Source organism: Bombus pascuorum, chromosome 6 (genome assembly GCF_905332965.1).
Source record: "Bombus pascuorum chromosome 6, iyBomPasc1.1, whole genome shotgun sequence".
In the NCBI taxonomy this organism is placed as follows: Eukaryota; Metazoa; Arthropoda; class Insecta; order Hymenoptera; family Apidae; genus Bombus; species Bombus pascuorum.
In genome coordinates, this window is record NC_083493.1 from 13,415,941 (window position 1) to 13,443,266 (window position 27,326).

Consider the following 27,326-nt stretch of genomic DNA (forward strand, 5'->3'; position numbering starts at 1 on the left):
CGAAACAGAAGGAATCACCTTCAGAGTCGAACGCGCTTTTATCTAAAGGTCTACAAACAAATCTTACGTCAGTTCGATAGCGGGGTACAAAGGTAGCTGCACGCCAGCTTTGAAATTCATCGGCTTAAGCAACCATGTCATTATCTTAAATCTACCACATTTTACAAGAACCGTAGTCTTCGCGACATTCGAACGTAGCTTGTACATCGACTCGCAGTTCCAAAGAGTATACAATGGTGTACAATGTGAAATTGGTTCTTCCGCATGGACGAACGATATCTACGTATCTGCTGTTTACAGAATAGAAGATTCTTCGGAATGTATAATACAAGTTTCTAAAGAATCTATTCTTGACCGAGGTTTCAGGCCAAGTGTCGCGCTGCTGCGATGCTTCGGTTTACCAGAAAGCATTATCGCTTTCCCCACTCCGAGCAAGACCCTTACACAGCATTCGTTTCAAGTTTCAAGGCCTAGGCAACATGACATCAGGTCATTTGCCATCACCCATTTGCACATTCTTGAGTTTCGTTTTCCGCGTCTCGAGTTTGACGCCAGTCTGCTTGATCGATTCAAGTTGGTTTTCCACTTTACACGATGCTTGAGTAATGTTCCGTGGGCGAGAAAAACGTCGTACGAACGCGCTCCAAAATCTTACGTAAGCGGCGAGATACGCGAAAGGCGGTGCACGTTATCTCGACGATGCACGAGATTTTTCTGCCAGCGTAATGGAGCAAGGTAAACGAAGTCGATTAGTTGGCTGGAAACGCGTGGTCGCGATTCTATCCGTTCATTGTCATTCCCGGCAGACGAATGGCCGCATATTTTCCTCGCGGAACCCTATATCCCGTGGAACGTTGCTCTGCTGGCGAACGTGTACCGCATGGGAACACCCGTTCTATGTACTCTCGCCGTCATCATGAACGAGCTGTTCTCTGCGACGTTCGAGTTACTTCGCGCGTGTACGCGTTCGCTCCTCTTTGATCGGCCAAAAATAAAAACGCTCGAGGTGAGTCGAGAGAGACATGGGTGAAAAGAGAGCGTCGTCTCTTGGGTGTTGCGAGGCCGCGCGTACCCGTCACGGTCGATCGGAAAGTTCCGTGGTGTCTCGTTCAAGACGCGTCGTTTCGTTTAAAATACGAATCGTGTGTGTGTGTGTAGCTCTGCTTATGACACGCTATAGTCACCGGAGATGATTAACGTTTCTAAGACGCTTGGATAGCGAGAATTCTAAAGTCAAGTACGTTTATCGCAAACGACGAGCGCGATGAATAAAAAAGCACGACAGAAACGAGATAGGTTGGAACGATCCGATCGGCCAGGGACGTAGTATGCAAATGAAATTACGCTCGTAGCGATTTTCCATCGAAGGCTACCAACGTCCAGACCGCATTAGCGGGATCGAAATTATTTAGAGTATCGAATCGGGCCACGGGGCAATATTTTCCGCGATAATGAAATTTGTTGCCGGGCCAAGCCTGGCGATCCGTTCACCACGAAATTTATGTATATCCCGTGTTTCGCCCGCGATGCATCATTTTACCCCTTGACAAGTAATTAAACGGCCTTTCTATGGCGATCGTGCGCGACTCTCTTTGAAAATGCAGGTTCGCGTGTTTAATTTAGTTTTTGAAACGCGCGTCGCGTACCACCTCTACGGAAGGAATAAATTAACGTAAGTAAGCGCTCGATGATTAGTCGTTTTCTTTTTTGCTTACAAGCTATCGATATATACGACGATTCTACGGATCTTCCGCTTTTTCATCATTTTTTAAACGTGTCAGATTATACACGACATTCGATTCGTACGTATCTTTGTTTTATGCATTGGACGCGCTACTGTTGTATTCTATGAAACACTGGCTGATGAATATGCGACCGTTTCTTGGACGTTTCAAAACCAAACGAGGCTCTCACCTTTGCAACGTTTTGTAAGCATTTGCTTATAATGAGAATGACATCAGCGATCCGAAATAAACCGCCGCGTTATCCAAATCGACGTGCATCCTGTCGTTTACTTTAAATGGAAATACTCGTTATCTGTTTAAAGCTGAATTATTCAAGCGATTGGTGTTCAATTTTTCAGGAGAATTTTCAGTATCGAAACTAGATGACACTTTGCAAAAGTCGCCTTCGTCGATCGTCTACCAGATTGTCAGACGTTCTATTCGAAAGATCGATGCTTCCTGTTGCTGTGTCTGGCTCGTATAGATGGAACGCGAGGCCTGCAGGGATAAACGTACTGCGCAACGTTTCATCGTCTATCTTTTTTCACCCTGTTTTTTGTACCTCGATTCTGCATCCTGCAGAAGTGCAGCCTTGAAAGCTAGCTCGCTCGCATCGCTCGTGCAGACAGTTTCTTGGTTGTCTTATTACAGATAACGATAACGCATACCGAGTCACGGAGGTAGATAAAAATACGAACTGCATCCTCCCCTTTGACGTTAATGGGCAACGGTTTTATTGCTTGTGAAAATGACCAACCGCCCGGTTCTTTGTCTTGTTTTCGAGCTTTTTCATTTACGCTGACGCATCGCATGTTTCAATTAATAAATAAAACATTAATTCCGCCATGCTATTGTACGAAACCTGAATAATACATTTTATCTTCTAAAATTCCTGAAAATAAAAACATAGCACAACCGGTGCCCGGAATAAAATAATCGCGATAAGCGTTACGTAAAAAGAGAGAAAGAGAAAAATAAAAAAGTCAATGAAAAATAGGGAATATCGAGGAAAGTTTATCAAACAGGTAACAACTCGAACGATTTTGTATCGATGTAGAATCGCGATGCTTTTTTCCCTCGCCCATCTAAAGTTGCGATACTTTCTCTCTTTTTTCCGACTGCAAAACGGCGCGTTTTCCCGTACAGGGCAATAACGAGTCTCTTGAAACTCGCTTCAATCGGAAGATTTCGTTCCAAGGTGCCAGGTGAAAAATGCAAACGCCAGTTAACGTGAATTGTACGCATGCATACGTATCTGCATACAACTTATGCAAACTTATCGCACGAATGCGTTTAACAACTATGATTTCTGACTCTAGGAATCGCGTATCCATATCACTGACGCATCCATGGAGTTCCGTGAAGCAACTGTCGATATTGATTTTCTGAGTTACTCGTTATTCGATGTTCTGGATATTTCGATAAGCTTGCAACAGTTACTGGAAATTAAACATCTGCAGTTTCCCGTGTAATCCCATAAGTTGCTCCATTCCTTGATTGGTTGTAATTTCGAACCGGGTACGAATCACGTAAGAGAATTGATAGCTGAATCGAGAGATATTTGTATAAACTCGTTTGCCAGATAGTTAACGATTAAGATCGCCAGTTGTATAAATACGTACAGCCACTGTCAAAAAAATTTGAATTATTACCGTAGCAAATTTTTATAAATACCTTACGTATATTACGTAAATCTTTCTTGAAATTTCATTAGCATCGAAATGACACACGATTATCGTGATTATAGCGGCGGAATTTAGAACCAACGTAGATCCGTATATGAAAGTTACAAGACGTTTATTACAATGATATATCTAATAAAACCGTACCGTATATGTCGTATAAACAGGTGCCTTAAGTATATAATTGCTAAATGTGCTAAATGTGACGAATGTGTTAAAATATTTTGTACCTTCTATGTACATTCTCGAATTTGTTTTAAACTCTACCGGTGTGATCGACACAGTTGTATTTCAATGTTGTAATCATTTCTCTAACACACGTAGTATATTAAGGAAAAGTTTCTGGAAGCGTTTAAATACTTTAATGATATGGAACATTAATGGAATAGCCTTTTCCAAGGTAATTTGATAGTTTGATCGTTGGTGACTCGTAATCACATAACCAGAGTTCTAATATCTCGCGTGGTTTCCGTTTGCCGGTCACTCGAGGCTCTCACAAACGTAAACACTCTTCAATTTCACTCGATTAATATTATAATATCCATTTACAAAAAATTATACGCGACTGATTTTCACTGTTGATGAATTATTTCTCAGAAGTCGAATATTATTCCTATTACGAATTTAGTCGGCAGGAAACGTCGATATGGCGCCCAATCGATCGAGTTTACGACCACGCATCCCAGAATTATCCAGCGTACGCAATTACGACTTCCCATTTAGCCAGGTTCCCCTGGCTTTCCTTTCTTGCCGATGTTCTCGCGCAATTTTAGGTGGATCGATCGAGAAGTTCCGACCGCGTCCTAATGGTTGCCGCGTTAATACACGTGGAAGGGTAGCCTCTATAATTTGCGCGGCTTGCATGTATGCACGGAACAGGCGACCAGAAAACAAGCAGAGAAAATGATCGTCGGCCTAGTCGAGTCGGTGCTTTCGAGCGATTCGTTTCTTGCCTGAAAATTTGCACAGCTTATCGATCCTCCGCGGTTCAACGCTTTTGTACCAGATCCTTCCACTTCCGATTAGATCGTTCTTACGGTGTAGCGTAGGTGAAACTTCTTATTTTAATTTCCTCGCGGAAACTCTGGGATATTCTTTTGCAGCAAATTATTTTCAGATACTCGGAGTAATACTCGTTTACGATAAATCTACATACATAGGACGTTTTCCACGTATAGAATATTCGCCACGTGTTCCGATTCGAGTTTCGTTCGTTCGCCAGTTTCAACGTGTCAGTCCTCTTCAGCGTCGTACCGCGGTGTTTACAGAACGTCGGCACACTGTGAGTCGATGCAATAGCTGGAATCCGCTGCGATCGCGGAAGCTTCCGATAAATCTTAAAATTCTACCAGGTCGAACGAGTGTGAGCAACTTGCTGGTAAAAATCTACTTGGCATACGTAGGCCTCTAGAAACATCGAGAACGTCTGAATAAAATTTCTTCTGAATAAACGTTTCTCCAAGTACTACGATTAAGTCGATAAATCGTTGGTCTGAACCCACGCGTTGTTTCGAAAGATAGTGAAACAAGATCGGAGAAACGTTCGAGCAACTATCAGGCGGTTTGGCAGTCTCACAATGGGTCGAGAGATTCACCGGAGTGTACGAGGCGATCGATCGCGTTGTAGCGAAAGCTGCGATCGGTGTGCGTGCACCTTCAAGTACATAGCCTGGAGATACACCATCGATCGTTGCAGAGGTCGACGTACTCGCGTTAGCTCGAACTTTCGTGCAATTTATTGTCCTGTTCTTAGAGCGAACGATCCGTTGTGTCGGATCGGAGTCGAACCTGAACCATGCTCGCGGTTGTTCGACCGATTGAACGCCATCTGCGAAGGTCAATTAGCGGTAAAATTCATTATGAAACGAAGCAAAAAGGGACTGCTGGAAGGAGCTGGCCAGAGTAGTACGGTTCGCTGGTCACGATAATCCTTCCTGAGAGCCGAAACTTCGAGCGCGAGAACTTTGCGAAATTTTCTGTTACGAAAATTGGCAAAGTCGCTAATCTAATTTTGTAATTTGTCTTTTTATCAAAGTTTAACGTATCTAAAAGCTTAGAACGTTCTATTCTTATCACGAGTATAACACGTTTCGATCGGTTGTTTTTTATCTTTTCGTCGATGGTTGTCAATTTCCTGATAACATCAAGGTTATCAGTCGATCTCGATGAATTCCTTTTCCAGTTAAGAGAAGCGAAAGCTCGCGGTGCGACGATTTCCCTCTGTTCTTCTGCGAAACCGGTCGTGCTCGACAGTATACAGTAGCTAAACAAGCTGCACGGTAGTTTTCTAGTGCCTTCATTGTTCAATGTCAGCGTTTCTTGTTCGACTCGGTCTAAGCTAGATGATGGCTAGACGCGTGGTGTATAGAAAAGCAGAGAGGCTTTCGGTAAAGAAAAATCGCGTAACAGCCGGTCTGCCGTTTTTCTTAGCGATCTCTATAGCTGCCAAGAATGCTACTTTCTTCGAGATATTTTCGTAAGTACGCCTGTTCTCGATAGGTACGAAAGAGTCGATCGAACTTCTTCCATTGTCTATGCATACGTAACCTGTGATACGAAAAGTCGAAAATATTTCATCAAATTCACCATTCTCTTGCCCTCAAAGAGAAAATATTATCGTTTCACTGAAATAATCTTTCGATAGAGTCCAGTAAATATTCCCATGCAAATGCAAGTGGAGGCAATATGGGACCTTAAAAAGGGAAATATTCCATGGCAGACTCTTTCCAACGGTTCTCCATGTCTAGACGTACCTTCGTGTTTCATCTGCCCAAGGCGTCGTCGGAATTCCTCGCTCGGAGGGAAAACTGAAATTTTCTCCGACTACGGTGCACCAAAACTCCATTCCCCTTTTTCCAGTGTCCGCGTCGCGTCACGGCGTCGTCGCCTAACGGGTGGGAGGAGGGAAACGAGGGGTGGGAGAAGGAAAGTTTCGAACACAGCCTCGAGGTGGCAAGCAACGGGATCCCGAATGATTGATAGAAACGGGCAACGTTGCACGCTCGTATCGTGATCCTAGGGTAGAAATATAAGCTGGCTGGAATAAAATTCGCGTTCACCTGTGCGATTCAGATGCAAATGCAGAAGGCACACTGGTTGTGCAACTAACTTTTAAAGACTTTCTCGTTCTGCCGCGTTCTTCGTGCGGTTAGTAACACGACGTGGCTCTGTAGTCTTCGATGTACGCGCACAGGCTCAACAATGTATTCGAACATTTGTAGATGCGCTTTATGAATACATTATGTACGTTACGCGACACATTTTGAAATTTCATTAGCACTTTTATAAAATTCAACTATCACGAGTGTAAAGTCTGGAACCAATCTGAACATATTTAACACCTTTCGTACGCTTCAGATAGCCGTTCATGCTGTATACTAATTTCTTATTAGATATATGCGCAAGTGATATCCTTGCAGCAGATATCGCGTAGCTTTCATGTACGAGTCTGTTTTCAGATTAGTTTCAAATTCGGCCAATATAATCACGATAGCGTGTCTGTTTATAGTGTTAATGAAATTTCAAAATGTTTCACATAACGTTATACAATATGCATGTAGAAGTTGTCTATGATACGAGTTGTAAATAATTAAATACATCCGTGAGCCAGTGTAGGTCTATAGATCTGAGTTAATACGAAGGTCTTGCTAACTATAGAACTTGTTTAATTGGTATATATTAGAAATTAGTCGTGTTTATGGAGTAGCACAGTTGGACACCGTTCACGAGAATTAAGATAAAAACATTTTTATTATCCCTATCGTGTACGGGAAAAACAATTCAATTATCTTGAATTCTTCACTCTCGCTTTCCTTATTTTTTTCTATTAACCCGGGTGAAGTTGAGCTCGAGCTCGTTCTCAGAAACTCGAATTATTGACATTGGCATTTTTCTGTTTATATAGACTATCGCGCACGTTAATGGCTGCCAGGGTCGTCGGCTAGGAGCCGTTTAACGAAGTTTCGTGCTGCCAGTGCGATAATACAGCCCGTAACCGATGAGTGTAAGTATCAATCGATCGGGCTCATATTCATTCCCGATCCGTGGAATCTCGTTATTCGCGTAACGTTCCGGTTTTTATCCTCCCTGATCGTAGTTCGTCGACCTGTACGAGTTCATTGTTAGACGTCGCGTCGCATATTTCCGCGCGCGTGACGCGAAAACCGCGGACAGCTCGTTTGTTCGACGCGTTTTTACATAGCTCGTTGGAATCGTCGATTTTTCGATTGTTTCGCATATGTTTGCCAATTCTTTTTCCATGTAACGAGGAAGGCACGAGAGGTGGGGGGGGGTTCGTAAATACGAGAGTCAGTCGTGTCATCTCTCTAGCCGAGTCGCCGTATCGAATTAAAACGACCCGGTCGAATTAAGTCTAATAAAACGCGGCCGGTTCTGCGTCCGAGGCGCGCTCATTTAGTTCGGTTAAATGATCGGATTCAGAGATGCCGCGTAGGCCGCATAAGCAGCACATAAATTAATTAGAACGATGTTGGAACGGTTACGTCACGCGACAACGCGTAATCATGCGATGCAAAGTAAGTATAATCGTGGAAATAAAAAGAATTTCCGGGCTAGAGCGTCGCATGATTCTTGACGCAGATATTGCGTTCATTCGCGAGAAACGTATTGATAATTACCGGCTATTCAATGTTTATGCAAATTTGAAGGTGAAAAAATAAACAGAACGCGTCTAATATGCAAAAGTATGGAAAATATTTAAATTAAAGTATTTGTTACACCATTTAATTGGTGAAACAAATCTTAGATCAGATATATTCATTTCTTTAATTATTAGGTTGTTTGGAAAATTCATAGCGAAATTTATAAAGCAATTAAGGCAATTTAGAAATATTTCTATGGAATTCAGATTTTATCGAATCATTCGCTTTTCGTTTAATAATCCCTTCATTGCTCTATAATTTTCTTAAATACAGAACAGGATTTTTATATCGATTTTCCAATACTATACGAACTCAATGTTTCCGAATAACTCGATACATCCATATAAATATGAAATTATATAATTTGATAATCGTATTTAAAATACTATTTTTCATATAAATGTTGTTTTCGAACAGGTTAGGTTGGCAGGAGGACATATGGTGAAGCAGAGGAGGTTTATCGGAAATACGAATAACAAGATGATCAACATACGAGAATATTTATAGGCATTTTAGGTGAAATCGTGGAATATATACGTGTCCATATACATCGTGTATAGGATCAGTGAACGACGAGTGAACACGCGGATCGATTTGCATGCCGCTGAAGGAGAGCACACGGCCTCGTAGCCACGACGCAACCGGTCACGTTCCGATAGGCGACAAATTGTAAAACGTGTGCGCTGCCCAGGTATCCAGAGTGAATGTAAAATAAACGATCTTCGATAGATTTCAGAGGACGACAGCAGCAGCGCGTATATACGCGTCCGTTTAGTTATGATTAGCATCTGCGATAAGAGCCTGATTTCTCATTTTTACACAATCCTCGCGAGATGTTTGATTTTCACGCGCAGGTAAGTGGAACGTTTCGTGTAACTACTCATATTCTGAACTCGCCTCCATGGTACAAGTATGGAATAATTCATGTCTCTGTCGTTTCAGATCCGATTTATCGAGCGTTCGTACGAGAAACGAATTTGAAGAGGTTTTCGTGCAAGCGTGTTAAAGATAAAATACAGCGAAGAAAAATTGAGATAAAGAAGGAGGAAAACATGAGTCCTTCGTAACACGCGCTGCAAAGAAAGATCAACTATTGATACAGCTGGCGTGTGTGCTCGTTCACGCAATTGTTGCTCAGCGAGTTCGTGCTTTGTGTTAGACAGGTACATACGTGCATCCACGTACTTTCTAATACGCCTCTGATCGTTACAAAGAAAAGGGATAGATCTTTCGCCAGGTTTCTCGCCTCCTCTCTCGTCTGTGCCTGGTCAATCGCGAATCGTCTGGTGAAAGTCGCCTCTCTCAACGAGGCGATTACGTACCGCTAACATTCGTCCTCGTGCGATCGACCAGGCACAGTGGAAAATTTATGGCCGGACGAGAGAATGGCGAGAAGTTTGTCGTGATTTTCGCGTGTTGGCGATTCTATCACGGGTGTAATTCTTTTCACGAGAAAGCGACAGTAAGAGAATCGAGAAAGCGATGTAACTATATAAAGGTCAGAATAGAATGAATCGCTGAAACGATCGTTATTTCCTCGATAAGCATCCAAGCGGCAAGGTTTGCGCCTTTTGCTTCGAATTGGAATTTCAACGATGCGAAATTCGCGGAATTTCCGATCGATTGAGAATCCGACTGAGGAATGGATATTTGAAATAGCGAAGGGTAAAAGACGCGAAGAAATCTACGCGGTGAATATACCCGTTCACATTTCATGCGCGTGGTACCATCTCAATGGTGTTCTATCGCAATATGCTTTCGAAGCAAATGGTAAGAGACCTTCCGCTAAATATTGGTTAACGTCAAGCTTATTCAACGGCACTTTATCATCATTTAACGGCAACTCCACTCGAACGTCATTCCGAGTTCTCGTTATTAAATTGTCGTCTTCCGAGTAGCGTTATTCAAGTATTCGAGGATCTCGCGACAATGGAATCGTTATTTGTACTACCTACCTACGACCTACCTACTAACTACCTTGTTTCAATTGCGTTTTACTAACGTACCAAATCCTTTTTGCAGGTTTTTCTTAGGTTTCCAGCGATTCTAGTATTTCTAAAGAGATAGAGGACAAGCCAAAGTAAACCAGTGATATTTTTTATGCAGTATTTTTCTTCCATTATTGTGAACGAAATAAAGCGAGCGAGAAAGAGAGAAGAAGTGACTAACGAGTCGTATTTGTTGAAAATTTTAAGAGGATTAAGAATATTAATATACTGGATGAGTTTTTAAACACCAGAGAGATTTTTTCATTTTTTTTCTACGACTCGAGCGCCGACATCGGCAGGTTTCCTTCAAAATGGTGAGTACCACGAAGTCGTTTAAAAGCGCAATGTTTATCCTATTATTTTTCGAAATATCGTATCTTATCGCTACGAAATTGACTTCGTTTTGGAAATAAGCGTTAACGTTGACTGTCTCGAAAGAATCGTCAAGCGTTCTCCAGTGTTTCCAGGACACGATGCGTGAAATCGTGGCAAGCCACAAATGAAAAGCAAAAAGAAAAAAAAAAAGAAGAAAAAGAGATAATAATCGTGGCGAAGAGTCACGAGGCTTTCATTGAAGCGCTCAATTTATATCAGCATGGTAGGCGATGTGTTGGCAGCTACACAATTGTTTTACTGCATCGATGCCGGCGCATCTCGACTCGGTCCATCGCGCTTAATTATAATTAATGAATCGACCTGTGCGTTGCCTGGATTTATTTTCACGGCACGTTCGTCGCCTATAGTCGCATAAGCGTTTGAAAGTTTATAAAGTATGGAAGTTTATAACGAAGGGAATATTCGTTTCATAATCTTTTCAACGACTTCTCAGAGAGACGAGCAATTTGCAACACTCGATTCTACGATCGAAACTTTAATTCGCTCTTAGTACAAAAATAAAAGGAAAAGTGGGTGAGACGGTAATAATTTCCAAATGGTTCTGCCAAACTATACGAAGCGTACTTGTGAAACTTATGCACGCGTTTATATCCCGTTTACGATTCACCACCGCTTCCGGTTGATTCATTGCCTAATTCAAGCGATCACAGAATTTCATTATGAGTCGATATTATCGAAACAAAACGTCTCATTTACCAAGTCGTACACATTAAGACGTCCTATTTGAAAACATAGATAATTTAATGTATATAAATTGCTCTTAACCATTGAGAACAAAAAGCACATGGAAGAATGTGCGTTCACTTAGCAACGAACGTTGTTTACAATCATACTTGTTATGTATCAAGGATAAAGTCTTAATTCGCCACAATTCTTCTTTTAAACTCGAACGATTTATAGGAACGAGTAAAGAGGCGCTCGATCAATTTGATACATTGTGAGACGAACCACGTAACGCGTTTATTACCAGCAAGTTCCTACTGCGAACGAGAATAACATTCAATGCTAAACTAGGTTAACATCCTGCTGCCTCCAGCAAATGTGTACTTTCTCAGGAATAAAATATCCAGTTAACGTAACGACTAGCAGGCACGTTTAAAAAGCAACATCCTCGTCGCCATCGTAGTTCTCTAAATTTCGTAGTATTCGCTTCGAAATGAGCGCGAAAATATGGCGCAAGAAAGGCGCGTCTCAGCGACACCACGTCGAACGAATTATTCCTTTATTCTTGTCAGACCAATGGGGCGTCTGTTTCGCGGAAGAAAAGAAGAAAACGCGCGACAATAATACGGAGGAAACGAGGGTGACCCGAATCCGAAAGGCAAATGAAGCCGCAGTCGAGCGGACGTTCAACGCTCGACCACATGGAAAACTCGCGTGTATCAGCGGTTTTCCATATCTCTAGCCGCTGTAGTTCGCATTTTCCGGCGGTGTTGCGCGAGAGCGCGATTAACCCGGGTCTCCAAACTCTGCACCGGTGAAGAATAATTAGCGGTGATACGGTTCACGAAACCAGTATTAATCGGTTTGGAAATAATAGATGCCGCTGTGGCGATTAAGCACGGGGGAAAAAGATACGCGTACGCGGCGAGTACCACGATAATGTCGTTTAATTAGCCAGCACATGCTTGTCGCATGACGTTATACGAGGTTGGAAACGCGACGTGGTTAGTTGAGTGAAAACCTTCCAATTTGTCCTGGAGTTTGTTTCGTTCTATATATGTAGACTTGTTTCAGTCGTCTGCATTCTGTTTCGTGTCAAACTCCGTGCTGGACTCTATATCCAGCTTGTATAGCGAGTGATTGAATTCGAAGTACGATCCATCGTTCGTTGCGAATCGCTTCACGTCCATAGATTCGCTTTTTTCTCCTCTGTGTTTGCGATTTGAAAATAGTCCGGACGATTGTAAAAATTGTTCCCGAGCTTTAGCCGTCGTTTGAGCTTTCCATTTTGTTCTATGTATGGCTCGAATAGACCGTAGCATGGATCATTAATTCGAATATATATGACAGAGTTTTCGATAATAACCAAAGCTTTCTAATAAAAAGATGGATTATCTGATGGCGTATTGTTAGGAGAAAACCGATCGTTTCACGATTCTGTATGTTGCGCTCGAGCCTTTATCAATGATCTATTGTGTTGTTAGATATCACCGTAGCGCGTGCATCGAATCAATGTTTGTAACGCAATGCTTCAAATATCGAAGGTAGTTAATCAATTTATAGAGTAATCTCGTTAAATTCAAATTTGTGTCTCGATTCAATTTCAAGTTTCCCGATAGCTGTTGCCATTACATCAATCCGAAAATATCAACGAATAGAGTTCGACTCGAGGCGAACTCGTGAATCGTGTTGAAGCGGATGAGAAACGAACGTTGCTACCTTCGAACCGGAAGTTTTTGTTTCGATTACAGAGTTATGATTACATGGTTGGGTACTTCTATAGAAGAGATGAAATAATGAGTGGATGCGCGGTTCAGAAACGTCCCAGTGAACTGGAGATGGAGCGTTCGTTTCGCGATAACGGCTATGATTTTCGTCGGGCGCGGGTTAAGCAAGCGATAAAATATCGTTGGCCATCAATTCGTTCGTTTTCATTGCCTCTATTTTTCACCGTTGTAATCCGTCAATAAATTCTGGAAGAAGATAAACTGCCACCACGGTCCGTTGCAAAAATAGGAACATCGTTACAGAGTATCGACGTTAAAAACGGCAATAAAGCAATAAAAAAGAGAAAAGAAATTGTTAAATTATTCGTGGGTAATTCGAAGTCGCGTCTATGGATTCATTTTATAAACAAAGTTTTTGAACTCGTCTTCGTACCGTGTTACGCTAACGAGCGTTTACACATTGTCACATATATGTTATTTAACACCGTGTTTTCTTATTTGAATTTTCATGAGTCATAAGCATACGTTGCTTTCCTTTTCTTTTTTATTTTATTCTATTATCATATCAGGTATTAATGGCTGACGTGGATGACGAACGGGAAAATTACAGAAGTGTGATAATTCGCACGATAAATATTTTTGAGCTCGACCACGCGAGTCTGTGGCACTGTGATACTGCTCGGCGAATCTCGGTTCGGTCTATTTCTGATTTACTCGACACGGTTTACGAAATCCTTCGTTGAAAACGCTACGCGGTTATATTTCGGGCGCACTCCGGTTTATTTAACGCAGGGAAAACACAAACATCGTGTTTGACTAATCACTAAGAAAATCAGTAAAAATGAAGCATCGGATAGTTTTTCGCGAATATCTTCTCCTTTAACGTTAACGAGCTTTGATTTCTCTATTAGCCGTATCATCCAACCATCGTACCAGTTAAGAGTCTGTTAAGAATCTATCCAACGATGGAGTTCACGAAGCTGAGGAAAATCGAACAATTTGATTCAATTACTCCTATTACCGTGGATTTTCCATCGTTCAGGCGATCATCTATCATCATCTATGCTACCAGTTGTATAACGTTCAATGTTGAAATTCTGATCTATCCCCTAGAACACACGCTATTATTTGGTTTAAACGATGTCAATAGAACTCGACCTGTGCGGATCGCTTACGATCGATCGATTCACGAGCGACCGTATCCGAGTGTCATGATTTCATTTGGTTGCGAAATACGCTCCGATCGGTTCATAGGGTTCGTGTCACGATCCGTGCGTGACTCGTGAATGCGTAGTTGCATGTCGCCGATCGAACGTCGCGTCGCCGTCGAGTTCGAGGTCCCGAGGTCGCGTTTCGTTGGTCGATCGTTCAAGAATGGCTTCGCGACGATAGTCTGCAGAGACTTCTATTTCTGTCGACCACAGCGACGCGACCTGTCGTGCGTTGACTTCGTTTCAATAATTCACGTTGATTACGCCCGGAACCAATTCGAACCGCTCTTATTCTATTAACCGCTCTTTCCACGCGATCGTTTCACTGCAGCGTGGGCTCCGTTGCAAAAGTGGACGCCGAGATTTCGCGAACGATCATGACTGGCGTATTTTTGGAACAGGCTGACCTGACAGAGACGGATACCGAAGTTTCGTGAACAATTTAAACGTATCGTATATGCAAGGTTTCGCAGAGCGAAGGATGATAGATGAGAAGCGATATACAGGTGTTGGCTAGTCATACGAATTTTTCATAACTTTTGCAACTTTTTGGAAATCTTAATCCTAACAATCAGACTATAGACGCTTTTATTTTCTCACTTTAACCTCGGTCTCGCGCTCTTCCACTAGAAACGAGTGGATATTTTATGCATTTCAAAGTTCTACTACGTCTTAATGGAACCATCGAAAACAATCGCGATACTCGACTGCGGAATCGTTTTTCAACCGTACGTTACTCGAGACTGAAAAGATCTCAGAAACAGCACGATCATCGTCGTTGATAATTCAAAGATCTTTCGTTATTTATGCTCCTTCTGTTTTCCATCTCGTGTTCTTCGGGTAGAATTAAACGAGCGTGTGCAACGAGAGAGTGCACCCCTCGAAAGGGTGTGTAAAAAATCGTCTCAACCCCTTTTCAGCAACGTTTCCAGTGTCGCACCTTTTCTCCACTAGTTCCCGAGGGGTTGTTCTCCCTGTTTTGTTCCTGGTTGCGGGCTGTTCGCGGACCCGCAACCGTGAATCGCGTTAATGCTCGTGCTGCGATTTATGGATGTTGCCTGTGCATCCCTCGGGCAGAAAGAGAAACACAAAGCAACAGAGAAAAATGGAAACAAAGAAAGGAGCGCTCGTGAGAAGTGAAATAGTGAGAAGGGTTAGCGTTCTAGCGAAAATAAAATCGAATGTGAAACTGCGGCCGAGGGGAATCTTTCTTTGAGAGCTGTTCGTTTCGCTCGCCAGAGTCACTGACTGTTATTTCAGAGTCAGCTTCGCAATTTCAACGCTCTCGCAACACGACGATCATTTTTACGCGACCATATCGATAACAAATGTTGTACTGTCCTTAGCTGTTGATGTAGTTATGGCAATACGCTTCGTATTATCCTGACGATATCGCTTAAAATTAGTCTTAAAATTAGGTATATGTCGCGAATCTGTAATTTGTTCAACTCTTATGTTGGCAACCAAAATCTTCATACTCGTTTGGTAATTATAATTAGGGTAGCTGGGTGCCCTGAGTTTATTCTTTCCACACATCAAATATGGAATGATAGTTCTCATCTCAATTCCATATTTTCCCTGAAACGTTAGTCTTTCGTTTCTGTAGTTCAAGTACAGTTGTAAACAAGCAATTCATGTCAAAAAATTATATATGAAGGTACAATATAATTTGATGCTAAAGTTACGAAAATTTTCAACTTTTTCGCTCTGTATATTTCGGTTCATTAATGAGAGGAATGTTATTTTCATTACGAACTTGCCTACGTTTCACGATATATATTCTTATCGTCAGATAAGTTTATAAATATGTCTAAAGTATTTATACTCATAATTTCCCTGCACAATCTTGTTTTAGAAATGTAAATGGCAAAAATATCCGAGAGATGGAAATTTAGCGTGGTTTTGTGTCAAAAGGAACGTAGCAAATTGTCAACATAAGGATTAAGTCTTCGCGATGGAATGCAAACGCGCGCGATTGCATGACGCTCATAATTGGAAAAAATAGTACGAACGTTGAATGTTACGCGGGTTGGATTACGTGTCAGGTAAAATTTGCGGATGAGGATGGAAAGAGGAAAGAGCGCAAGGGAGTGACGCGATGCGAGATGAACATTTCTGGTTCGGGTTTCGATTCCGCCTGTCGCCGCACGGCTACCGCGCGTAATCCGCTTTGCGGACGCGTGCGAACTTTTAATACCTCGGCCCGTGTTCGCCATCAGGCCGCGTAAGTAGAAAGTCTGACCCGGAGATTCAAATCCTGAAACATCGAAACGAGCGCAACGAGCTTTCCCTGAAAAAAAGAGAGGTGCAATAAACTGTGGAAGTTTAACTTTAACGTGTTTTGCATTTCTGCTAGCAAGGACATGCGAAAGCTGCAGATTTTTCTTCCACACCCTTTTTTTTTTATAGTCGTTTAAAGAGAATTACGTTTAAACGTTCTATAAAACGGGTCGTGACATCGCGAGTTTAAACCAGCTTTTAAATATTAATGGGTAACTGTATTTTTCATCGTGGATCAAAATCATTTGAATTAGTCACTGGAATAGCGTTTCTGTATTTCCGTTTTTGCTTCTGTGGTCGCATCATACAGCAATTTTTGAAGTTCTTTCTTATCCTTTTATATCGCGAAGAAAGTCCTTTGGGAAGAACGCCAATCTGATTGATTTTTCACAGATTCAACGCAATCGTAATGTTAACAACGTGTATTGATCGAAAGTGTCACACGAACAAACAAAACAATGTAGTACTTTCTTCGCTTCCAGCCAGATTTCCTTCCAATTTTGCATAGCACGTATACGGTAACAGTCTTAAGGAGAATTATGTTTCGGAACTGTGCAGTTAACGATAAACACTAAATAGCGTAGCTACGTCAAGTGTCTTTCGTCCACTTTAATATTCGTAACATTACTAACCCGCGATTTTTCCCTCAGGAGAGTCAGTGGGCGGCTCTCTTGGCTGCCTGAAGATCTGCTGAGTGGCAGTTTATCAGAGAAAAAACATTGTATAAAGATAAACGAGTTGTCAGGTGTAACAAGTTTGTTTATCTTGACGTTTCTTAAGTTTATAGCATAAAAGCATCGTGTTGTAGCTAATTTCGTTTTTATCTGAAAAATGAACTAGTATCGCTTATGTAATGATTTTACGCTATTATTCCAAAGGCTAGAGTAATTAACGTCTCTTTTTACTTTTTCTTCCGCTTTCAGTAAATTTCATAATACCATCAGCCAGGTACATAATTGTCACTTTGCTTGTGAAAAGAAAACAATATATTGGGTTGGCAACTAAATTAGTGCTGATTTTGTTATTATCCCCTAATGACAAAATCCGCAATCACTAAATTACCAACCCAATATTTACTTTTAAAATATTTTTCATCGTAAAACGGTAACATAATTGACCGTAAATTCCAAGATTTTTGAACACTCCACTATTATCGTATTTCCCATTCTTTTTCAAAATTTCTCAATTTCAAAACTTGATCGGTACGATTTTTAAATGGTTCGAACATGAGTTCGTAGATGATGGCGGGTCGTTTCTTAAAATTCATATATCGTTTCTGTTACGTCGCGCGAGATGGTCAGTGCGACGTCCCTCTCTGTCTGGCCGCCAAGGCCTACCCCTCGGTACACTGATCCGCAAAAATCCCAAGGAACCGAATCCTTTTAGCTTAGCTTCTATTCACATAAGTATTTTTGGTTTGTGGATGGTCCTTTGAACGGTCCTTGGGTTTGTTGCACGCTCTTGCTAGTTACGGAGACAGTAGATGTGCCCCGGGAAGCGGCTGGTTTTTCCCAAGAACAAGGACACCCATGAGCCACATCTGCAGGAGATTTTCTCCTCGTATTTTGTTTATTAACTTTGCCAGAACCAATGGGCATCGCGGATCGTTACCCTCGCTTTTCTACCGAAAAGTGTGAACAACGAATCCGCGTTCTTAGTTCAAAAAGGGTACACCCACATCGAGCTTTCCTCCCAAATAGTACGAAATGGGTCGAACTAGTGCTCTTACACTCCTCGGACAGTCAACTCTACGGTTCTTTCGCTCATCGGGCAGTCAAGTCTACTATTATAACAAGTTTTCGGTATTCAACACGCTAACTCTATCAACCCTCGGGTCAATCATTGTCAACCGACACGACGAAGTCCAATAATTTCCTTCTACGCTGTAAGTGTTGTAATCTGGTGGAAATACATATATTATATAACTGTAGACGACAGTTGCATTCATTGAACCACCTCTGTTATCTTAATCGAAACAAGGGGAGCGACTATTTCGCGGCGTCGATTAGCCGAATCGTAGCGAGAATTTACGCCTCTCGCTGACGCGTTTTCCTCGCGACCGCGTCTCTCCGCGAACGGTCGTAACAGTTTCACAGCGTAGAAATTGTTAATCACGTGTACGAAAGATACAATTTTGACTAGCGAAATAAAGACAAATATTCGTCGATGTAAACGATGTAAACGGACCGTGTAAGTTCGAATTGCATGAAATTATTGGATGTAAGCCGTGGGTATACACAAAGGCTACCTACGCGTGTATTTTAACCTTCGATGGGTAGGTACCCGCTGTTTGATTCATAGCGAGGAGAAGAGCCATTCTGTCCGTTCTTTGTCCTTCGTTAATCGACTCTTTTCGTAATGTAAAACTCGCGTTTCCATGCCGATGGATTTCGTCAATATGCGAGAACGCGAGATACACGGAATTAATGATATCGATTATTCCCTTTAATTTCGATCGTAATTTAAATTAAAGGACCGAGAGTATTCCTTTGTCACGTCCGAGCGAGCGTCTCCTTTATGTCTTTCATGCAACGCATCGTCGATATTTCTTTTCGAACACGAATCGTTTGTCGAACTGGTCGAGAACGATGGCAAAGGAGGGTTGGAGAATCTGAACGGAGAAAGCAAATAGACGATCTCGATTGCATCTAATTAACGTTGTTGTAAATATCCAGTGTTTCGCAACAAATCGATTCTGTTTACGGTTTGCTGACATCGAATAAATTACAAGCAATGTCGAGTCCCTGCATTAATTATGAATTATCTGTCGTGCGCGTGGCCGCGACGATATCAGCGCGTACAGGGGAGTTTCTATGGAAAAGCGATCGCTGCTAGTTGAGCGTGAAATAAGTTTTCCACGATCGAGAAAGAAAAAGGCACAAGAGTATCCGATGTTCTTTGAGAACGCTGCAATCTTATCCTCCGTTTTTCTTTTTAACGATCATAAACAGCGAGTTATTAGAATCGTAATTTTCGCAATCTCCAGCGTGTTGACACAATATACCGATACTCGTACACTTTTTTTCCCCCTTTTTTCTTTTTTCCTCTGTTCTTTTATTCCTTTCTTACTTCGAGTTCGAGAACAGTTTATGGTTTATACAAAGCTTTTCGATTGATTCTCGTTAAACGAGCTGTTTGACACTGGCACGGAAAACATATACCGTCGAGTTATGAGAGTCGAAGAACGCCAAGGATGTGGTAACTAAGGAGGTAAAACGTATATTAAAGGAGAGAAAAGAAGAAGGATCTGCTCCAGACGTTGCATCTTGATGTTATTAAATGGCTTTTTCTGCTTCACCCACACCTTCGTAACGTTTCTGAGCCTTCCGAAGGCTCTTTTTGCTCTCCACTGTCTGATCCCTCGGTTGTTCTTCGTTCCATCTTTTTTTTTTTATTTTTCATTGCCTCCTCTCCCATTTTTCCGCCGTGAAAACACTGTCCGCACTTTGCCTTCTCTTGCACGACGTACTTACTCCCTTTTTTTTCAAATCGTAAATTGCTCTCGGTTCTTTTTTACCTAGAACGTGCTTTTTCCGTGCTAGAACTCTTTAAAGATTTTCTTTCTCTCCTGTTCCTTCTCTCGTTTCACCGTGGAACGTACGTTATCGAGGTCCTTCGGTTACGATATCTGCTACGAAAATTCTTCGCCGTTCTGGGAACTCGAAGCGTTTGACGACTTTGATAACGTGTTTCGTAATAAGAGTCTCGTCACAACGTATTTTTATTGTGCAATTGTACTTTTTTTTTCTCTTGAAATCGCGTTTATCTTTCTGATTCTTCTCTGTCGTAAAACAAACAGAACAAGAGACATCACGAATAATCTTTCAACAAACTTCCCTTGTTTGCTGACATTTCTTGGAAGTTTCGCTGCAATTTGCAGTTGAAAAAGCACTTCGAACCACTTGAGAAGAATATTTATTCTCTTCCCGAAATCTTTCCGATTTGTAGGTAAAACGTTTGTCAATTACGCTATCGAGAGCTATTCTCACCTTCAGTTTTCGTTATTTATCCCCAGGCGATCTACTTCCTCTAATCAAGTTAATCAACCACTAACACTTTCCATTTATTTTTCGACAATTATACAGAGTTATATAAAACTCTCCGCTAGCAAACTTCCTCTAATCAAGTTAATCAACCACTAACACTTTCCATCTATTTTTCGACAATTATACAGAGTTATATAAAACTCTCCTCTAGCATCTATTATTACACCATCTGCCCTATCTATCTCGTCGCTGTTATACTATTTATAACCATCCTGTCAATCGTATCAATTTTAATCAAACCTCGATGAAGATCAATCACTCATCGTTTACCAAGTCGTTGCCCTTAACCATGTATCTCGTATTTCTGTCCACCCCATCGTCCTACGTGACCTTAACTCGATCTACTGCAACCAAAAATTTTTCCCTAAATTTTACGTAATTTCCTCACACATGGTATCCTTATCGCTTACGTATTTCGTACAGGCGGATTTGCCAGTAATTTTAGGGCCGATTCGAAGTCCAATGCTCGGCTACAATCTCCTCGAATGGATACCAATTAAAATAACTGGCCGGGGGTATGTACGGCTTCGGGGCCGGCGACGGTTCAAAGGGGGTTCAGAGGTCGTTGGAGTGCTTTCATAACTGTTAATAGGAAACAATTGCCGTCTCGATTAAATTCCACTGAACTATTACGGGCGTCGTCGACATCGTACCGTAAGGAGGAAGCGGGGCTCCGGCTTTCGGTCTTGCAGTTTCGAGGTTACTGGCCTTTCTCGATTCTCCTACCTCCGCCGGGATTCCTCCTGCGTACCGCTTCCTAGTTTTCCGTGCTGTTGTTTGGTCGTGCACGGCTCTGTATTACTGTAATAGTCAAACTGGCCTTTCGAAGCGATTTCGTAGTCCAGGCCGTGATTTGTCGCGATACCAGCCAACGCCAGATTCCGTGATTTCCAAGTAATGCCGGCCTGAACGAGGTCACGGTTCTGAATGCCGTAGAATATCGAGCGACCTCGATGTGAATCGAAGAAGGTACTAGGGGATACAATGCGCCTGCAATTCGAGCATGGAACATGGATGGCGTTGAAAGGCCAACGAATTTATTGCGATAAATACGTCGACCTGCGATGCTTGGATCGACCCTGGATCGACGCTGGATTTTTAAACGATTCGCGAGTATCAATTTCGAGCTTGTGTGTGTGTCCCGAAAGTTTAAATTATCGCGATACTATGACAAATCATTCGAGTCTTATCGATCTTCCAGTTAATAGCGAAACGTTACAGCTTCGTTTTAAAAAACGAAAGTTCGATCGAGTCTTGGGAATCGTTGAAAAATTCAACGTTAAATCTATGGTCGAGCCTGGATCGTTGTCGTGTCGATGGTTAATATTCAATTATGTGTAAGGGTATTATTTGGTCGTGAATTACTGAGAAATATCATTGGAGATGTTAGGTCGGTGTATGCGAAATGTCAGAATAATTTTTATATGAGTCAGTGTACTTTTCCAATGACTAACTTATTCTATTATTCTAGATTTATAAGAGTCATCGGTTCTATAATTGTAAAATTCTTCGAATAGAGTTGTTTCAGTTTCTTCTAAAATAATTTCTGCCATTCAAATATTGCGTAGGCGAAAGAGAAGATGTCCTCAGTCTTCACAAATGCTAAATTTATGTTTCTAATAACTTTCCAGACATTGACGTTTCTTTCTCTCTCTCATCATGTCTATTGTTATAATCAATAGTTATCGATAGGACAAAATTTAATAGATGATCTGGTCTGCTAAAATCCACGTCGACGCTAAGCCAACGTATCGTATACGTTTAACATAATCTTCTAATATTAAACGGAAGACCTACAGTATCCCATATCTGTTTCAGACACTTCGGTCAATAACCAAGTCGTAGGTTGCCGCGTTATCGATAGGAGTCGAATATTTTCGTTTCTGTTGTAATATCGCAACAATTTGAACTTCAAATCGGTGTGGATTTGGTAAGCGATAAAGGTCGGTATTATAGAAACGAAATCCCTATGACGATTCGAATGGCACCATTTATCGTTGCCGTATCGTTATTTGCTCGTTAATTTAGCATTCGATCACCGAAGATAAAGAGGCTCGAGGCTCTGCCGAAGTCACTGATAGATAGCTCGATCTACTTTCACCGATGTTGTTTACTTGTCGATGGCTAATTGTTGGCGATCCGAGAACTCGCCGCCGAGTCGATTATTCTAGCTGGCTGGTTTACGCAGCTTTATTAGTCGATAGTTATCCACACCACCGGTCAGGTAATACTGCCGTTACTCTACTATTGTCGCTGTTCTCCAAGCTACCTGGGAACTGTATCGCCCTGTGGTGTACAATTAATCGTGCCTCACAATAGCTCGTTACCGCCTAACCAGCCATACTAACCGACTGGTAAGAATTAAGCTCATTCAATGAGATGATATCGCAAAATATTGTGACTCCTTGTTATTGTTTGTTTAACACGGCGTCATTGTTCTCTGAAAAAATTACATACTATTCTACTTATCAATTAAGAGTTTAAGGATACGTTGACTCGAGGAAAACGTTTATCAAGAATTATTAATTGAAAGGCTAAAAAAAAAAAAAAAAGAATAATAATACAAGTTTAAGAATGCTGTTATTTTAGCGGGACGTTTATTAAAAATTATTAATGGAGGAGTTGATAGGAAAAGTAATATTAGCGAGAAAACCTATAATTTGAGAAAATTGTGGATAGAGATAGATTTTAATACAGAAATTTATATATCTATAACATAGGAGCATAAAATACTTTTTGTACATTTCTCAATTTCATTGCACGGGTACATGATAAATCTTTGCTTTTTAAGAAACAAATCATTTATTTTCGTAAGTTTATTTATAGCAAGCAGACGGTATAAATAAAGAAGGATGTTTGCAGCATCGGCTTTATCTATTTTTAAATTTTTGGGTCTAACCAATATGGGTTCTAAAGACTCGTGTAATGCTTCTGAAGGTGAAAACACTTTACAGAATGTACTCCTAACAAAATCATAAATAAATATTACGTATTGTTTAAAAACAAACTTGTGTCGATTCTTCATTTAGGTTTTTAATTAAGATTATCAAACGCGTTATAGAACTTCACTGGCAATTCAACAACCACGATCAACATGTTCGAAAGTTTCATTACATAAATATTCTCGTGCCAAAAAATTCTCGAAAATGTCCAGGATGGAGCGACGATATACACGTCGAATAGAGTTTTGTCGTTTATAGACTGGGCGCAACACCGTCTTGGGAACGTTCTTGGAAAATTTTCTGGCAGCGGAAATGGGTCACTGTGTCTACCGTGACGTCGAGGTCGATTCCGTTGCAGCCGCTGCATCTGCATTTTGCAGTGGTTGAGATCACGCTGCGTATAGACGCTAGACGTCGAATAATCGATGTCTGAGTATATGTTTGCAAGCGGATCGTCGCATCACTTCCCTCAACAGAAACTCGGAACTGATACAGCGCGCTTTTATCACGAAGCGCGCTCCTCTAATCGGGCGTACGCCGGTTGAACTCGACTTGATTGCCAGTATCGTTAAACAGAGATTGTACCAATCAGAATCCAAAGGTCACGCGTAATACTGTACTTTTTGGTATTTGATATTAAACAACTAGGATTAGAGGAACCGATGATTGAAGATAGGTCAACCCAGCTTTCAGGAATTAATTTCAAGATACGATCGACTGTCCCTATTAATTTGACCGTATATTGCAGATAGACTAGTGTCGAAGTTGTTGACTCACTATAATTAAATATTTCTTTGTCCGTCAGATAAAAAAATGTATCATTTGTCACTATGGTATAGAAGTTAACGAGGACTGTTATAATTAGATCAGTTGATACAATGATATAACAGAATAGTATAAACGATAAGAATATGGACGATTGTTTCTATGATTTGATTTGTATTGCAGATAAAGATACACATGTATGGAAATTATTAGCTTCCTATAACTGCATTTTTCTTTCACATAAGATAAAAATGTTCAACCTTTTACTCCAGAAGAATGGAAGATGATGATGGTTACAATAATACTTGGATCAGTTAATGTCAAAATAATAGTATAGTAACAAATGTATAAGTAATTTTTGAAGCGTAGACGGATAAATTATATAATTAAAAAATAAAATAAATAAAATAAATTTAAAGTTGCTGGAAATTAGAGATATTTAGATTATGTGTATTTATACTTAATTATGGGATATACATATAATTGTCAAAGTGATAGGTATATCTTGGATCCGTAAACGTGCAAAAGCTCATTAAAGCGGTGGTTTTAATTTCAAACATTTTAACCTGTCGGTCGAAGTCCAGCGTCTGATAAATTGTTCGGATTATATCCATTCATCAGATCGAGGGAACAGTATGTTTGTAGCCGTTGTGCTCCAGCAACCCACATTTATCTCGTGCCAAGCCTGCGCTTTCGTATTTGCGCTTTGCACAGGCCGCGTACCCGACCACGGATGTCAGTCTTCGCGCAGAATTTTTGCTACTTTCGTTTGGTCCGTGCCTCGATCGATCTTACTTTCCACGCATCTATTCTTTCGAGAAATAATACTACACTCTCATCGAAACGTTACACAGTTCGTATATAATCCTTGAATCGACCGATCGATTCCAATCCTAATTGAGAGGTCGTAAGATCGACGACGGTGAATTGAACGAAGATCATTGAGAACGAGATCGAGCGGTGAAACGGAACGAGGAGCGGTGCTCTAAAATAAACTTTTGGCATTACTCGCTGATTAGACGAAGAGGAGAGAGGATGTTCGAGATGGAAAATACCGGAACGATGCAACTTCCGTTCATTTTAGACGAGTACGTCAGAGGTTCTCGAAGTACGTCATCGGGCGGCCGAAAAGACTAGCGACGTTAGACGTCATCGTTCGATCACAGGAGCGTCGCGACGCCACGGTGTGCCAGGCGGCGCGAATCTCGTCCCCAGAATTTCGACGATATCCGGTTCGCACTGGTTCCCGCTGGCTCGCTTCCGATCTCGACCACGTCCATGAGCACACACGGTGCACGTCCGGCCGTGGTCGTCCCTTTTCGACTTGCGGCGTTTGCTTCAGTCCAAGAGGGATGAAAAAGAGGGGACGCGTCGTCGTTGCGTAAGCGTCTGGACGTCGAGGCACCGTTGCGTCAGTCGTTCGAAAGCTACTAAGCATCGCGGTCCACGAAAAATCCGAGGGAATAAGCGCTCGCTCTCGCAACATTAGTGAGTTTCTCAAGAAGATAATCGCCGTCGAGAAAGAATCTACGAAAAGCCGGCACACCACCGAAGCTTTTCAACTTTGCCTCGTCTCGACTGCGCTTGGCTTCCTCTCCCGTTCAAGGTCACATCGCCTCGCATCATCTCGTTTCGCCGCATAAATCGCCGCACGAATTTCGAGTGTGCTTCTCTCTCTGCCACAGACCTTGACGGTGGAAAATTCAAGGTCAATGGCAGTACGTCGCTTTACAATAGGAACACGAGCGCGCAGCCGCGCCGTGAGATCGAATTTTATGGTGGCGCCTAGACGACGCGAACGATACGTGATTATGGGACGGAGCCATGTCGAATGCTCTTCTGTTCGCGCCTCTTGATCAACCAGCCGCGAATCAGTCGTACGATGTTGTCTTCGATTCATCGATCCTCTCGTCTATCTTTGATCAAACGTTTACCGATTACATAAGGATCGATGGCATCGCCTTTCAAGTACATATATCGACAGGGTTTGTTTCCGTCGTGACCTTCATCTACAAACGACCATCCTCTTCGATATATCTTCGTGAACTACAAAAAATAATCCTATCTTTTTGTTTCGAATACTCGTATTGAATAAATCGAAGACGTAGTACAACGTGAAATAAATAGCCCGATATTCGGAAGCACGTGTAACGTAACTCCGACCGTGGCATCTAATATCGTGGCTGGTCTGCTTTAAGGTGGCGCGTTATTTTCCACGCTTGAATTTTTTCACCACCCGGTTCTCCTATTAAACTCGCGCAACTGCATTTGGACTTTTGCATTTTGCACGCGGTGCAAAGTGACGCACCCTGGCGAATCTTGTTATTCGCCTATGTTTCTTCCATTCCCATGCAGCTTCGTGACACAGGGATAACTCTTCCGATGGAGTATCATAGCTCTTTCCTTAAGTATCGTCGTTGGTACAACAGTCGCGTTTTGCAAAGCTTGCAGCAACAACGATCGGTCTTCCGCGAACTTTCTAAGAGGGAAAACCGGGATTTCCTCGTTCTCTGTTCGATAGTGTCTCTCGTTGTTCGATCATGTGTTTTCCTTGTTTCATCCATTAAGAACCACGACGCGTATTCGAAATAGCTTTAACGAAGCTATGTCGAACAAGGAAATTCGTAATTCAAGAAGAACTCGTTTCTTTCTCGCAGTTGCGACAGTTTCGTCGATATTGGCGACACGTTTTTTCCTGCACGTGCATACATAATATCTGACATACGGATCGATTCGAAGAAAATTGTCGTTATTTCACCTGATGTCTCGAGGTCGTTTCGATTGAAATATTTTCCATATTTATTTTATTTGTTTGTTAGATTACGAGTTTCTTCCCTATGTCATCCCATCGCATTTATATTCTGCATTAATCCATTGCGTTTTCCTTTATGTTGTAATTCTTTGATACTATCAGTAAACTCAGCTACATTAGCTTTATTTTACTGCGAGAAAACTGCGCGTCTAAATCCTATTTCGAAAAGATTAGACATTAGACACACACAGAAAAGATAGTACATTTATTCGTATAGAGTGGTCCTCTGTACATCTCCACTTCTTATTTGTGAAACCAGGGCGCAACAAATTGCATGCCACAAGTAGAATGCGAAGGGTTAATTTTCAACCACGAACTACACGATTATTTATCATTTAATCATTACACATTCGAAATAAATCTGCGATTCGATCTACCGTTACCACATTCTCACCATAACATTCCTAGAACTCTAGAAAATAGCGAAAG

General features: G+C 41.5%; 1 protein-coding gene across 5 annotated transcripts in view; it reads left to right on the forward strand.

The window, feature by feature from the left end:
* LOC132907676 (multidrug resistance protein homolog 49) overlaps nt 1-27,326 on the forward strand; it is a 74,481-nt gene that overhangs the window by 2,045 nt on the left and 45,110 nt on the right. For 2 of the 5 annotated variants that reach the window (XM_060960998.1, XM_060961001.1), the window contains exons 2-5: nt 7,311-7,409; nt 8,485-8,921; nt 9,010-9,230; nt 10,090-10,369. The gene's annotated coding sequence lies outside the window, so the exon portion shown is untranslated. Of the gene's footprint in view, nt 1-7,310; nt 7,410-7,826; nt 7,942-8,484; nt 8,922-9,009; nt 9,231-10,089; nt 10,370-25,390; nt 25,574-27,326 lie in introns of those variants that run through there. The other 3 variants (XM_060961000.1, XM_060961002.1, XM_060960999.1) reach the window with 2 other exon arrangements.